The sequence below is a fragment of the Mus caroli genome, chromosome 9 (assembly GCF_900094665.2).
Source record: "Mus caroli chromosome 9, CAROLI_EIJ_v1.1, whole genome shotgun sequence".
Lineage (NCBI taxonomy): Eukaryota > Metazoa > Chordata > Mammalia > Rodentia > Muridae > Mus > Mus caroli.
Genome location: NC_034578.1, coordinates 39,096,438 through 39,110,589, shown reverse-complemented (window position 1 = coordinate 39,110,589; position 14,152 = coordinate 39,096,438).

Genomic DNA, 14,152 nt, shown 5'->3' with positions numbered 1-14,152 from the left:
TGGCCTCGAACTCAGAAATCTACCTGCCTCTGCCTCCGGAGTGCTGGGATTAAAGGTGTGCGCCACCACGCCCAGCTTCATTTGAATTTTTAATCTGAAATGAACTACAATCCAGAAATGGAGAGCACAGCTGTGATTCAGATCTTGAGGAGTAGTGGCCATGAAAAGCTTAGGGCTAGGCATGGTGGTACACAGTTTTGATCCCTGTAGAGAAAGGCAAGCGAGTATTTGAGTTCAAGGTCAGCCTTGTAGAGAACAAGTTCAAAGTAGATAAAAGCTTAGGTCCAAACGTGATGGTATACTCCTTTAATCCCAGAACTCAAGGCACGAATCCCAGAACAAAGGCATGCAGATCTCTGAGTTTAAAGTCAATCTACAGAGTAAGTTCCAGGACAGCCAAGCTTAGGCAGTGAGGAAGTTGGAAGAGAGCAAGCTGGTGATAATGTAATAGAACAAAGAGGCCATGTTCTAGCTCCAGTAAGCAACAAAACTCAGCAGTGTAGACAATGTGGCTCTGGCTTTAAAGTCAAGAATAGAAGGGACTACTGGCCAAGTGAGGCTCATTAGCTGGAACTAAGAACTTAGCAATGATTAAGAAGAGAGCAGAATCCCTAGAGTGAAATCTTCTAGGAAGTGTTTTCTGAGAGCCCTACAAAGCTGTGTTCCAGAGATAGCCAAGGTTGTGCCTTGTGTTACAGCTGGACTTGATAATGTATAAGTATCACCCAGGTGGTACTGGCTTTGAAGGCATGAAGGTGTCATGGAGAGCAGCTGAGACTTGGTACTGTGAGAGGTCATGAAAAGGTCATTGGAGAAGCAGCCTCAGTTGCAGTGGAAGGCCAAGGACTGAAGGGTTCATGCAAAGGAGCTGAGGCCTGGTACCATAAAGGGAACCTATGAGAGGCAATTGGTGAAGCCTAGTTGCAGTGAAAAACCCCAGCCTATTGAAGATGCCAGTGCCATGGGAGGACCACCAGGAACAGCAGCAGCATTGGAGTGGAGTCAGCCAGAGCCTAGAGTGCTACAGAGGGCAGAGCTGGAGAAGTGACCCAAGCCCCTTTGAGAAGCCCAGAAGATTGTGTGTGAATCACATATATTGGAACAAGAAGCTGTAAAGTTGAAGTTACTTTGGAGACTCCAAGATGCTAGAGATACTACAGTCATGAGATATCTGCTGAGAAAAGACGCTAGTGAAACCAATCCAGTAGAAAGACATTTGTTGTAGTCCGCGAAGTTGAAAGGAGTTGAATATCTGAAGAGTGCTTTGACATCAGACATGGAGATGCAGGGTTTTGAGTTTGCCCAGCTAGATTTGGGTCTTGTTTGGTCCTATATTTCCTCACGATGAGGTTTTGGAATGGTAATGTATATCCTGTGATATTTAAGATATGTGATCTGCTTTTTGATTTTGACATTAGAGTTGATTACACTTAAGTGATTCAGTGAATCTCAGAGAAGACTGAACTTTTAGCACTGTTGAGACTTCTATAGATTATAGGGACTTTTGAGGTTGAACTAAATGTACTTTGCCTTGTGCTATGTTTGAGTATGGCCCCCATAGACTCCTGTGTTTGAACAAGCCTATGGGGACCAGGGAGTGGAATGTGGTGAGTTGTACATGATCAGCCCAGGGAGTGGCACTTGATGATAATGGACTGAACCTCTGAACCTGTAAGTCAGTCCCAATTAAATGATGTCCTTATAAAAATTGCCTTGGTCATGGCGTCTGTTCACAGCAATGGAAACCCTAAGACAAATAGTAATTAGAGGGCAGGTATGTGGGGGCAGGAAAGGGCCTATGGTGGGCCCAGGTGTGGAGCTTGGAGAGTGTGAACTGGAGTTCCAAGGGGGAAAAGCCACAGCAATGCTAGCAAGGTAACCCTATCGGATCACTGACCAATGAGACGTTCTGTAATGTGGAGAGCTGGAAGGTCACCAGTCCAAACCAAACTATCTTGGGCTATCTTTAGCATCTTTAATGTCGTTCATTATTTATGTAGTATGGAAACAAACTACTGGCTCAGGATAGGAGTGCCATGAGATTACACAAGTAACCTAGAACAGCTTCCCACACTCGGTAAGACCCACCTGTCTGATGGTCCCACCAATGTATTCTAAAAGTTCTTAATGTATAACTTTCTTTGTTCTGTTGCTATAGGAATTTGATAAAACTGTTACCACATTGGGACACAGTATTTGTGGCAACATGAATCTGTGTTCCTGGACTGTAGTCACTTACATTTAGGTCCAAAATAAGTTCTTTCTTATTCTCTTTGAGGTGGGAGCTAGGAAAGACGACTTCACATGGTTTGGAAGTGTTCCCTCTTCCTCTTGTCTTCTTTCCCAACTACTCAGTTTTGAAGCCATCAAATAGGACCACGGCAGGAAGACAACAGTGTTAGTGAGAGCCTGATGTGGGAACCAGAGCCCCCAACATACTGATCAGAGCATTGGACTTCATGTTCCATCCCCAGATAAATAAGGATCTATAAGATACACTTACCTGAAATTTAAAGGAAATGAGTAAGACAGAGGTAGGGATACTGCTTCCACCATGATATCGAAGGATGCCCTCTCTGAGGCTGTAACGTTGTACCTGACTCTTGGGAGGAACAGAGAGGCTCTGTGAGGTGGAGACAATTAGAGTGTATTCAGGGCAGGGTTTTGGCATGTTTGAAAAAGATGCTGCCCTGCCATGAGCCCTCCTGGAGCTGGAAAGTTACAGAAATGGGAGGAAGACATTTATAAGGACAAAGATAAGATCAGAAGGCACACGATAGGTTCAGGCTGCCTGGGATGTAGAACAGTGCATACAAGACCTGTGTGTGAGGGGAGAAATAGTACCAGCACAGCTTGATGCTGGCACTACACTGTGGGAGAGGCACCATGCCAGTGTCAGGTTCATAGTCAGAGCACGTGGTCTGAGCATGGTTCCTGTGTAACCATGGGTGGCTAACCTGCCGCTCCAGGTCTTTGTCTCTGCTTGTCAACGGAAGAGCCAAATTTTCTATTGTCTATATGAATAAATAATTACAGAGAGTTATAATACAGCTTCTTTGAAAGGTTAGGCCAAGAACACAAGTGGATTCTTGGGGGATAGTCTCTGAAATGTGTTCTTTCCAGTGGGTTTTTCTCCCTCTCTTTTTTGGGGGTCGTAGCAGGGGTAGGTTTGGTACTGTTCCTGGCTGAAGCAGAGCAGTTTCTAGGATGTGACTGTAGGTGGCGCAGTTAGACTTTTCTCAGGTTGCAGCCATAAAAGCAAGCGCGTCCACATTTCATGTCTAGACAGAGGACGTGAATGGAATCATAAAACCTTCAGACTGGAGGGTTCCGGAAAGGTCATCTACTCCCTCTCTTGTCTTTAGAAAACCTGACTCCTAAATCAGCTCTCTGCTGCGATCCTTTCAAAGGCTGTTAAAGCTCCCCTGTTCCGTGCTTGGCTCGTTGACAACAGGCAAACCCGCAGAACAACAAATCCCCAAATAAAACCCAACATGCATGTGTGCGCACATTTCGTGGGGACAAGATTGCACCAGTGGGGCTGTAGGATACCAGAATGGCTTTCTCCATAGTCATGGTTGAGTGAAGGATGTCTTTGCTTGGCAAGGAAAATTCTGTTTATCTGAGATGGAGTCTTCCCAATGAGCTCTGGGCAGAGGCAGGGAACATGGACTCCACCAGGCAAGTAACATTCTAAACAGCAGGATTAAGAGCCAGGAGTGAGAGATTAAGAAAATCTCTCAAAAAAAAAAAAGAAAAAAGAAAAAGAAAAGAAAAAGAAAATGTCTTCAAGAGTATCAGAGAGACCCAGGAGGTTTGCAGAAAAACTGGTCTCAATTCTAGAAGGTTAAATGTCTCCATATCTAATTTTGATTTTCCAATACAAATTAACTTACTTTGCTCTTTCTTTCCTTGTGGCTCTAGGGACAGAACCCAGGGCCTCACATATGTTAGGCAAGTGCTAAATCTAAGAATTAATGATGCCATATTTAGAAATACAGCAAACATCTTTTTGGATGCCGGGAAACTCTTTTCATGATCACCTATCAACCTTAATTCAGGCTTTAGAGTATGCATGGGGCTTCCCAGGAAACCTGGAGGAAAACAAAATATCTAGGAGTTGCCTGGATCAGATGGTAGATATGTGATTTGGTTTGTTTGCTCCTTTGGTTGGTTGGTTGGTTGGTTAAGTGCTCATCCTGAGTCTTACTGCAGTGTCTCAGCACAGCTGTCTTTGTGAGTTGCAGCTTCTTCCTCCAGGATCTTATAAATTTGCTTAACAGCAGTGAAGGAACAGGTCAGTTTGGAAACAATAGTTAATTAGCAGATAGGAGAGCCCAGGTCCACCCTCAGATAGGTCTCAAACACTTAAGCCAGGATAAGATACTGTCAGTTAGATTCATTCTTTAGCTGAAATCATTTTGCCAGCCTAATATTTATCAAGTGCTGAGCTAGAAGATGGAATCAAGCAGTAAAGACTACATTAAAAGCATATTCAATATTTTAGTAAGTGATATACCGAAGTGCTGTTGGGTCATAGGTCAGCAGGACCTAACACAGCCCGTAGAATGCTCTCCCCAAGGCTGTCACAGCTAACACTAAGGGAATGAAGGTGGCAGGAAAGAGGGGTCATCAGCACAGAGGGGTCAAGACGGAAGCAGCAAGACAGAGGGAAGGTCGGAGTTTGAAGAGAGTATAGAACCCTGAAGATACTGAGGGTGATTCAGCTTGGAAGGCTGGAAAGGAAGGGAGGCTGGAGAACAAGGTGAGGCTGGATTCCAAAGGACTTGGTTGGCTCTAGAAAGAGGTAGTTTTATCGTAGAAAAGGATCATGGGAAGACACTGAAAAGGGTATCTGGGGAGGTGATCAGACTAGATGAAGATACGAGGCTGGGGATACAGATTTGAGAGTAGCAATATGTGGCCATAACCCAGGTAGTGAGCAGAGCTGGGGAACAGGGCCAGGGCCAGCATCTTCAGCAGTCCCTAAGGGCCAAGCAGAAGACTCTGTGGTGAATGATGCCAAGATGTAGTCAGAGATGTGAGGAGACAGCATAGATACTGAGCAGAGTGTTAGTGGGGATTAGGTTCAGACAGGATGTGGTGTGAGAACCTCAGAGGATGTTTGTGCCCTGAGGGTGGGCTGGGGAGAACAGCTCAGAGACTCGGCCTGTGACATCTTGTCAGCTGAAGACTGAGAGCAGTCTCTGAAGAAGGCGTTGGCTGTGGAAGAGAGGAGAAGTGGCTTTCTGATGCCAGGGGAGGCTGGGAGAGAAGTGTGGGTATGTGTGTCTTCACCAGAAAGGGTCTGAGAGCCAGCCCATGGTAACTTTCATGTTCTGTGTGAGCGTCACAGGTTCTAGGCAGAGCCTTCTCTGCATTAGTCGAGGGACAGCTTGAAGCCCTTATTGAAGTGGGTTATTTTAAATAGTATATACACAGTAGTGTGAGGACTAGAAAATTTCGAAAACGATACCCAGTTTTTGAAATTCAAATATAATTACATCGGTTATCCCCAACCACTCCCCCCAAATGTTATACTTTTGAAACTGATCTTGGCAAACTGAATTCATGGTTGTGGCAGGATAATAGAATTGTATTCCTCTCACCGTGAAAGATCCACCCCTGACAGATGATGGCGAGTGTGTTAAAGGTCAAAGTTCAAGTGAAACTGCGTATCTTACTCTAGTAAACATTTTATGATCAAACCTGTCTTAGTCAGGGTTTCTATTCCTGCACAAACATCATGACCAAGAAGCAAGTTGGGGAGGAAAGGGTTTATTTGGCTTACACTTCCATGCTGCTGTTCATCACCAAAGGAAGTCAGGACTGGAACTCAAACAGGTCAGGAAGCAGGAGCTGATGCAGAGGCCATGGAGGGATGTTCTTTACTGGCATGCCTCCCCTGGCTTGCTCAGCCTACTCTCTTATAGAACCCAAGACTACCAGCCCAGGGATGGTCCCACCCACAAGGGGCCTTTCCCCCTTGATCACTAATTGAGGAAATGCCTTACAGTTGGATCTCATGGAGGCATTTCCTCAACTGAAGCTCCTTTCTCTGTGATAACTCCAGCTGTGTCAAGTTGACACAAAAATAGCCAGTACAAACCTAATGGTGAGGTGAATTGAAACAAGACCTATTTTTTTTTTTTCTAAAAGAAAAAAATCTGAACACTTGAACATAACCACTAATTGCAGCGGAATGATATGAAAATCAGAAAGCCCAATAAACTTTATAGATCCGGATGATAATTAACACAATAACCTGAACTTAATTAGATACTTGTATTAAATGCTGGCAATAAGCGACGTGGCTTTCCTCGGAATCCACTTTAAGTGTATACTAAACATCACAGCGTGGTTCAATAAGGACAGACACAAATAGAGCTAATGACATTTGGAGAAATGGAGCAAGATAAATAAATCATGCAGAATTCATGTGGAGCCTATGGTGGGGGAGGGGAGGACACTGGAAAGCACGCCCTTTCTCCAGTCTCAGCCTCAGCACAGGATCCAGTGAAACCTGCAGAACTAATTCCCCTGGAGGCAGCAGTATCCTCTCCTGTGGAATTGCTTCAGAGAGGAGGAGCCCTTGTCCCCTGAAGAAGGGCCCCTAAAGCACCAGGAAGCCTCCTCCGAGGCAGGAGCTAGAGTTCTGCTTACAACAGCTCACACTGTACGTGTGTGTGTGCATGTGTGTGTGTGTGTGTGTTCTCCACTCCACTGCCATTGTCTCTGCAGAATTTCCCTCCCAGCAATTGTCCTGTGTTGAGGTGAACTTGAAATTTCAGAATGCTTAAGAATGAAGGAGCTTCCTTGCTGCTTCCTCCCCTCCCTTCCTGGAACTCTCTGACCCCCAGCCTCCACTCCCTTTCGCCCTCTTGTCTTTCTTATTGTGCTGGGACTTGAATCGCACCATCCTGTGCACACACTCCTCCACGGAGCTACTGAGCATCACTCTCTTCAAGACAGGAGTATGGGGGCTAGAGGATGCCCAAGTGGTAAGTGCTTGCTGTACAAACACTAGGAGGAGCTGAATTTGAATACCCGGAACCCATGTTAAAGAAGAAAAGAAGAGGAAAAGAAGGGGCTGAGTTTGGCAGCATATACCAAGAACTCCTACTGATGTGTCCATATTCATCATGGATATACATTGACACACACACATGCATATACCACACACACATACACATACACACACACATACACATGCATATACCACATACACATATACACACACGTACAGATGCATATACCACACACACATACACATATACACGCACATACACATGCATATACCACACACATACACATATACATATATATATACCACACACATATACATATACACACATACACACACATACACATGCATATACCACACACACACACACACACACACACAAAGGGATAAAAGGAGATATGATTCTATTACTGTATAGCCCAGCACGGCCTCTGGCTCCTGGGCTCAAGTGTGTCTCTACCTCAACCTCTCTGGTGTCTGAAAGTACAAACACGTGCCACCATGGCCTCTCCCTTTTCTGTTCTCTTTTTAAAAACCATGTTAACTTTGTGTATTTGTTTATTGGTTTGCTTCTTTTAGGCTGCTTAGTTATGGTCTCACTGACATACAGACCTCTGCACATATTTAATATGCACACTTAGATGAATAGATATATTACCACAATTGAGACAGAAATGTCTATCTCTTCCAGCACCTCATGAGTACCCTGAATGCTATAGGCTAATCCTGACTATCCTAAGACCCGAATACTCTGACCATTCCTCTAAGGGATGCTTCAAGCCAAGACCCAGAGGCTGGGTAGCTGATGTTAGATATTGTTGGAGGACTCAACAGTGACGACCAAGATGGCTGCCCTCATCATGACCAGTGACCTTCCCAGTTTCTCATTCTCTTGTGACAATCTAGCTGATTGCTCTTTCTGAGGGCTTCCTTGTAAGTCCTGAGCATCGTTCCTGTTTTGTTTTCCCTCCCCCATGTATTTAATGAATCAGAAATGCCACACCCATCCATGCTAGAGATATCTGAAAGGAAGGAACCCCAATTGATAAAATGCCCCCTTAAGATTCAGCTGTAAAGTATTTTCTTAATTAGAGATAAATGGGGGAGGAACCAGACCATTGTGGGTGGTACCATCCCTGGGCTGGTGTCTTGGGTTCTATAAGAAAGCTGGCTGAGCAAACTCTATAGATCGAGCCAGTAAGCAGCCCTCTTCCATGGCCTCTGCACCCATTCCTACCTCCAGATTCCTGCCCTGTTTGAGTTTCTGCCCTGGCTTCCTTTATTGATAGACTACAGTGTCGAAGTATAAGCCCAAAACCCCTTTTCCACAACTTGCTTTTTGGTCATAATGTTTAGTCCCAGCAATAGAAACCCTGACTAAGGCAACACCTTTGAGATAAATGGAAATGGAAGCAGAGGTATCTCAGGGCAAATTTAGCAAACCAATATGTATTAAACCTCTGACTAGGTCTCAGCTAGATACTGAAGCTGTTGTGAGAAATGAGGCACGAGTGTGCTCTGCAAGACTTCCCTACAAGTCACTTAGACTAGTTCAGAGCAGCAAGAATAGTTGTGGGAGAACTTACTACATGGAGTTAGTGTTCAGGAAAATCCTCCTTTGAGAGATGATTCAGAGCCCAGAGGAAAAGAAGTTAACAGTACAGGGAAGTAGAGGGCAGAAATCGCCATAGAAAGGCAGAGACTCTGGGGTTGGGCAAGTGGCTCAGTGGCTGAAGGGTTAGCCACGTGAGCATGAGGGCCAGAGTCTGATTCCCAGTAGCCACATTAAAGAGTTGGATATGTTAGCACATCTTTGTATTCCCAGTGCTGCAGAGGCAGAGACAAGGAGATTCCTGGAGCTTGCTGTCCGGCCAGCCCAGTCAAATCAGAATATGCGACATGCCAAGTAAAGAGGACAGAGCCTGTCTCAAAAAACAAGATGGACTTTGTCCTGAGGAATGACATCCAGTGTTGACCACTGTCCTCCACAGGTGCACACAAGTGTATGCTACCTACCTACCTACCTACACACACACACACACACTCAAATGACACCCAATGTTGACTGCTATCCTCCACAAGTGCACACAAGTTTCTGAACACACACTCAGAGGGTGGAAGGAATCAAAGAGACCAATTATGGGGTGCTTGGACAGAGTAGGAAGCTCTTCCTAAGAATCATGACCCTGTTCCTCCTGCAAGCCTTCCAGGGTACCTCAGAAACCCTTTCAAATATGCTCAGAGAAAGCTCCAACCTGCCCACTTAACAAATTACAAACTAATATGTTATCAAATTAAATTGGGAGTGCAGCCATTTGGAAGGACATTTCAATTTGGTACACTGAGCTGGTCATTTGATTCACTCTGTTCTTTCTAAATGGTCCCTAACCATTTTGGGTAGAAAAGAATGTCACACCTCAGATCCCTTTGCATTACAAACCATCTGGATGCTCAGTGACTAGAGGCACTGATAATATGTAGCAGCTTTTGCTTTTCATGGTGAATTGTATAGTTTTCAAAAATTCCCTTTGCTCCACTTTTTTTTTGAAGTTAAACGATTGTTACTTGTTTCTAGTTTTAAAATCATAATGGAAAACCATTTCAGAGCACCTTTGCAACACCATTGTTGTTTGGATAAATGTTGCCTATGTCCCAGCCCCCAGCCCCAGCTTGGTCTCCAGCCTCTGACATGTGTGAGTTAGGAAAATTGGTTGGAGAAAGGAGGAAGTTAAGTCATTGGAGGATTGCTTTTCAGTGCGCTCTGGCAGTCCAGTCTCCTCCTCTATCTTTGTGTCTCGGCCAACATGAGATTGAGCAGGCTGCTCTGTCTTCACTGCTCTGCTCAAACCAAGCATCTTAACTGGTTAGGTCAGTTCTACTTGATAATGTTTTTTGTTGGGTTACCTTTTTCTTCCTCCCATGATAAAAACATGCTCTCCCCCTCTCTCTGGAAAGATGTAGGCTCAGCCACAGACACCAAGTAGCACTGCCATGGAAGCCTTCTGCCCTCTCCCTGTCGCCCATCTCTTGGTCCAGTTACCACCTATACGCTGGTGAGAGGTAGCTTCCTCTTGCTTGAGAAAGGAGCCTAGGCATCCAGCCATCACGGAACAGCCATGACACCCAAAGGCAACGGACTGACTCCTCTTTCCAGTTGCTCCTCTGCCTTGCCTTTTCTCCTGAGTTGGCACCAGTCACTTGCACTTGGGTGCAACCTACCGACTTTAACAACCACAGTATAGAGACTTGAGAGGAAAGAACTCATTGTCACCTTCCTTCCTGGGTCTTTAAAATGTAATAATAGTAACGATAATAGAAGCAATAACCATGAATGAATGTGATAAGCATTTACCAGGAATGAGTTAATAAAGAAGGCACCTCTTACTGCTGGACATAGACAGAATAGTCAATACATGTCAACTGTTAGTGTATTCATCATGTATTACACACACACACCCTTCCCAGGCTATATGCCAAGTCCTTTCTATACATAAGTTCATTTAATCAATGCAAGATGCCCTATAGAGGAGAAATTATCAATCCATTTTACAGATGAAGGCATGAAGATTCCAAAAACTCAGGTGCACATATCCACATACCTGATACATTTGTGGTTGTTATTGGAATACAGTCTTCATAATGCATGCCTGTTTTCTAAGTTGACTGTAATGATCTCCAGGTTGAGGGTAACCTGTGCAGGGTTTAAGATATCAGGAAGCTGGCAGAGTTTCTTGAACTTGAAAGTTCTATCATGAAGGCTTAGAGCAGCGGTTCTCAACGTGTGGGTTCCAGCCCCTTTGTGGGTTGAAGAACTGTTTCACAAGGGTCACCTAAGACCATTGGAAAACACAAATATTTACATTATAATTCATTACAGTAGCAAAGTTACAGTTACGAAGTAGCAACAAAAATAATTGTATGGTTGGGGATCACCAGAACATGAGGAACTGTATTAAAGGGTCAAGGCATTAGGAAGATTGAATACCACAGACTTGGAGCCTATTGAGTAGGAAACACATCTGGGCGGGAGAGAAGGAACAATAAAAAAGGAAGAGAAGAGGAAACATTGATTGATTATGCATTTGTGTGCTTATTGAGTCAATGCACTTAATACCTCATATATGTACACGTGTATGTATCCAGGTGTTGATAAAGACTTTAAGGAGCCAAAGAAATGGCCCCGTGGGTAAAGGTGCACACCTGCCTCTCAGTCAGAGTTCGATTCTCCAGTCCCCACATCATGGAAGACTACACATTGGATCAACTCCTACAGGTTGTCCTATGATGCACACACACACACACACACACACACACACACACCTAAAATTTTTAATGGGAATAATTTTTAATTAAGTACTTATGATTTACTTTGTATTTATTTTTTCTTACCTTGAGGATTGCTTTTAAGGCTAATTTATTTACAAAGGGCTATTGAGCTAGGTATCCAGTCGTCAGCGTAGCCTCGTCTTCAGGCTGTGGCTTCTGCCTAAGGCTGCAGTCTGATCATCTGAGCTCCAATTCTCCGCCCTACAGCACGCCGCTCACTGCCTTAATAAGAATTTTACATTTTCCACTAAAACACTAAAGTGGCCCATCAAGAGAGGTTAAGAGGGTAGCTCCCTTAGAGAACAGTCGGAGAAAAAGCCAGACAGTCGGTTTGGGGGGTGATTTTCAGAAGAGGACTGCTTAGAGGTGCGAAGATGGATGGGCTGACCTCTGGGGTCTTCTCCAGTCCCAGAGCTTCGGGATTGATTTGCCAACAAAAATGTCAAGCCTTTTCTTCCCTAAGATGATGTATGGTGGCCTGACTTCATTCCCCACATCCACCCCACCCCTCACAGCTGAATAAAAACCGAGGGTTAAATTAGCAGAAGCAGTGGGAAGGGAGGATTTCTCCAGGAGTGATCATGTTGTGCTAAGACAAAGCAATAAGGGGAGGAGAGGGTGGGAAGAGGATGCACAGCAGTCGGGGAGATAGGGGCAAGTCAGGGTGCAGATGCCGCTGAGCTGTGAGGACCATCACTCTGTTAACCGACAGGCCTATGCTGTAAGCTCTCCGCACTTTCGTGTGTATTAGAATGTATCCTGTATCCATGCTATAGTCTGATTAACCAGAACAGATACAGATGAAGGAAATTGAGATGCATGCATTGTAACCAGGAAATAAGAGGCTCAGCTTGAACTCGGGACCCAGTCAACAAGAGTCCACTGGGTGTCTACTCTGAGCCCCATATGCTGATCAGGGGCATGGAAAGAAGCCATAGGGATCTGAATCACTGCCCCCCCTCCTGCAGCAAGCAGTAGACAGGCAAGACACCAAGGGGAATGTGTACCACTCCCGTACCAAGTAAGAAGCAAAGCCAAAAATGGATAGGCTGTGTCCGCAGCTGTTGTAGGAAGCAGTAAGGTTTGAGAGGATGATCAGGGCCGCCCACCAAGAAGGAGCTGCTGAGTGAGAGCTGAGAGAGGCAGAGAGCATCAGGAAACCGGGCGAAGAACCCAGTGAGGGGGTGGCAGAGGTGGGTGTGACCTGGCTGGTGCCTTATGAACCAAGGCCATGTAGTTGGACCTGAAGTTACGGTTGGTCATGAACCATCATGCAGATGCTGGGAAGTGAACCTGTGTCTTCTACAGCCCCAGACTACCACTTCTTGATTGTATAGGGTGGGGTTGGAGGTGATAGGAGCCAGCGGTGAAGAGCCCTGGACAGAGAGGATTTGTGGCGTTCAGATGGAATAAGATGGAGCTTGTGATCTGACGGGCACTGTAATGGGGTCACTGTGACTCAAGATCCGAGTAGAGGGACTACCCTGTACTCTGGAGAGGAAAGCAGGGGAACCAGGATCCCTACAATCACCCAGGTCTGGAGTCCTACTGGATGGAGGGGAAGCAGTCACGTTCTGTGTATCTTAAAATGCTACATGTTAAAAGGTGAACAGGGAGGCAAGGCTCTGGAAAGGAAGAAAAGCTTTTGCTAATTATCTGTCTCTCAATGCTTCTGTCACATATTGTCATCTCGGTTAAAGAACGATGAAGCTGAGGTGAGGCATGGCTGGAAGAGAGCTGAGAGGCAGGAGCAGCATCCCCTCCTGCATTTACCGGTGACTTACCCATAGAGCACTGTGCCTGTCTGCTCACCAAGAGATATAAAAAGACACAAGGCTCGGTTCCTGCCCACAAGGGGCTCTTGGTCTGGCGAGAGAGACAGGGGTAAGACCAGCAATACCGTTATGCTAGAACTGATGGTGGCCCTGGGGCAGGGAGCAAAAGAGAAAGTAGGGCAATGGGCTCAGCCTGCAGGAAGGTGGCTAGTGAGATCTGAAAGTGTCAGCTAGCCAGGGGATAGGAAAGGAGAGGCTTCTCCGGGCAGAAGGACAGAAGGACAGAAGGTGCAGAAGCATTGAGGTGTGACGGAGCATGAGGTGTGAGGGGCCTGCCTACAAGGGCTGTGTGGGTGGATCAGAAGAGGAAAGCCAGGGCATGACTGTGAACGCATCTCAGAGGCTGCACTGTGTTTTATGGGCACTGGTAGAAATGGTGGACTCATCCCACTGTCCCAGGAAAATTCACCCCCACAGCACACTTAATTTTCAGTTTCCGTCCTCATCTTTAAATATCAAATGCTATCTGTGAGAAGCCCGGCGACCTAAGAGATCCATCCTGCCCCTGTGACTTGTCTGATCTGTAGTCGCAGTGAGTCTATCTGCAGAGAGGAGGAAGAATTACCCATGCCTCACAGCATCACTACGAAGACGGAATGAGATATGTCCGTGGAAACATACCCTAAACTGTCCAAGAGTGGCTTGACTGTTTAAATGCGTCGAATGAAAACTGGGAACTTGCCTGGTCGCTGTCTCTGCTGGTGATCCCCAGGCTTCACCGCTGCTCTGGGACCCTGCTTGCTGTGGGGAGAGCTTCATAGCACACCCCTTCCGCACTCTCCCCACTTTCTACACAGGCTGTAGCACCCTTCTGCATTCCTGCTCTTTACATAGAGCACAGACGGACACACTTCTTTTTGAAAGCCTTTTTTTTTTTTAATGTATGTATGTGAGGGTTTTGTCTGTGTCCATCACATACATGGCTGGTACCCACGGAGGTCAGAAGAAGACATCCAGTACCCTGAAC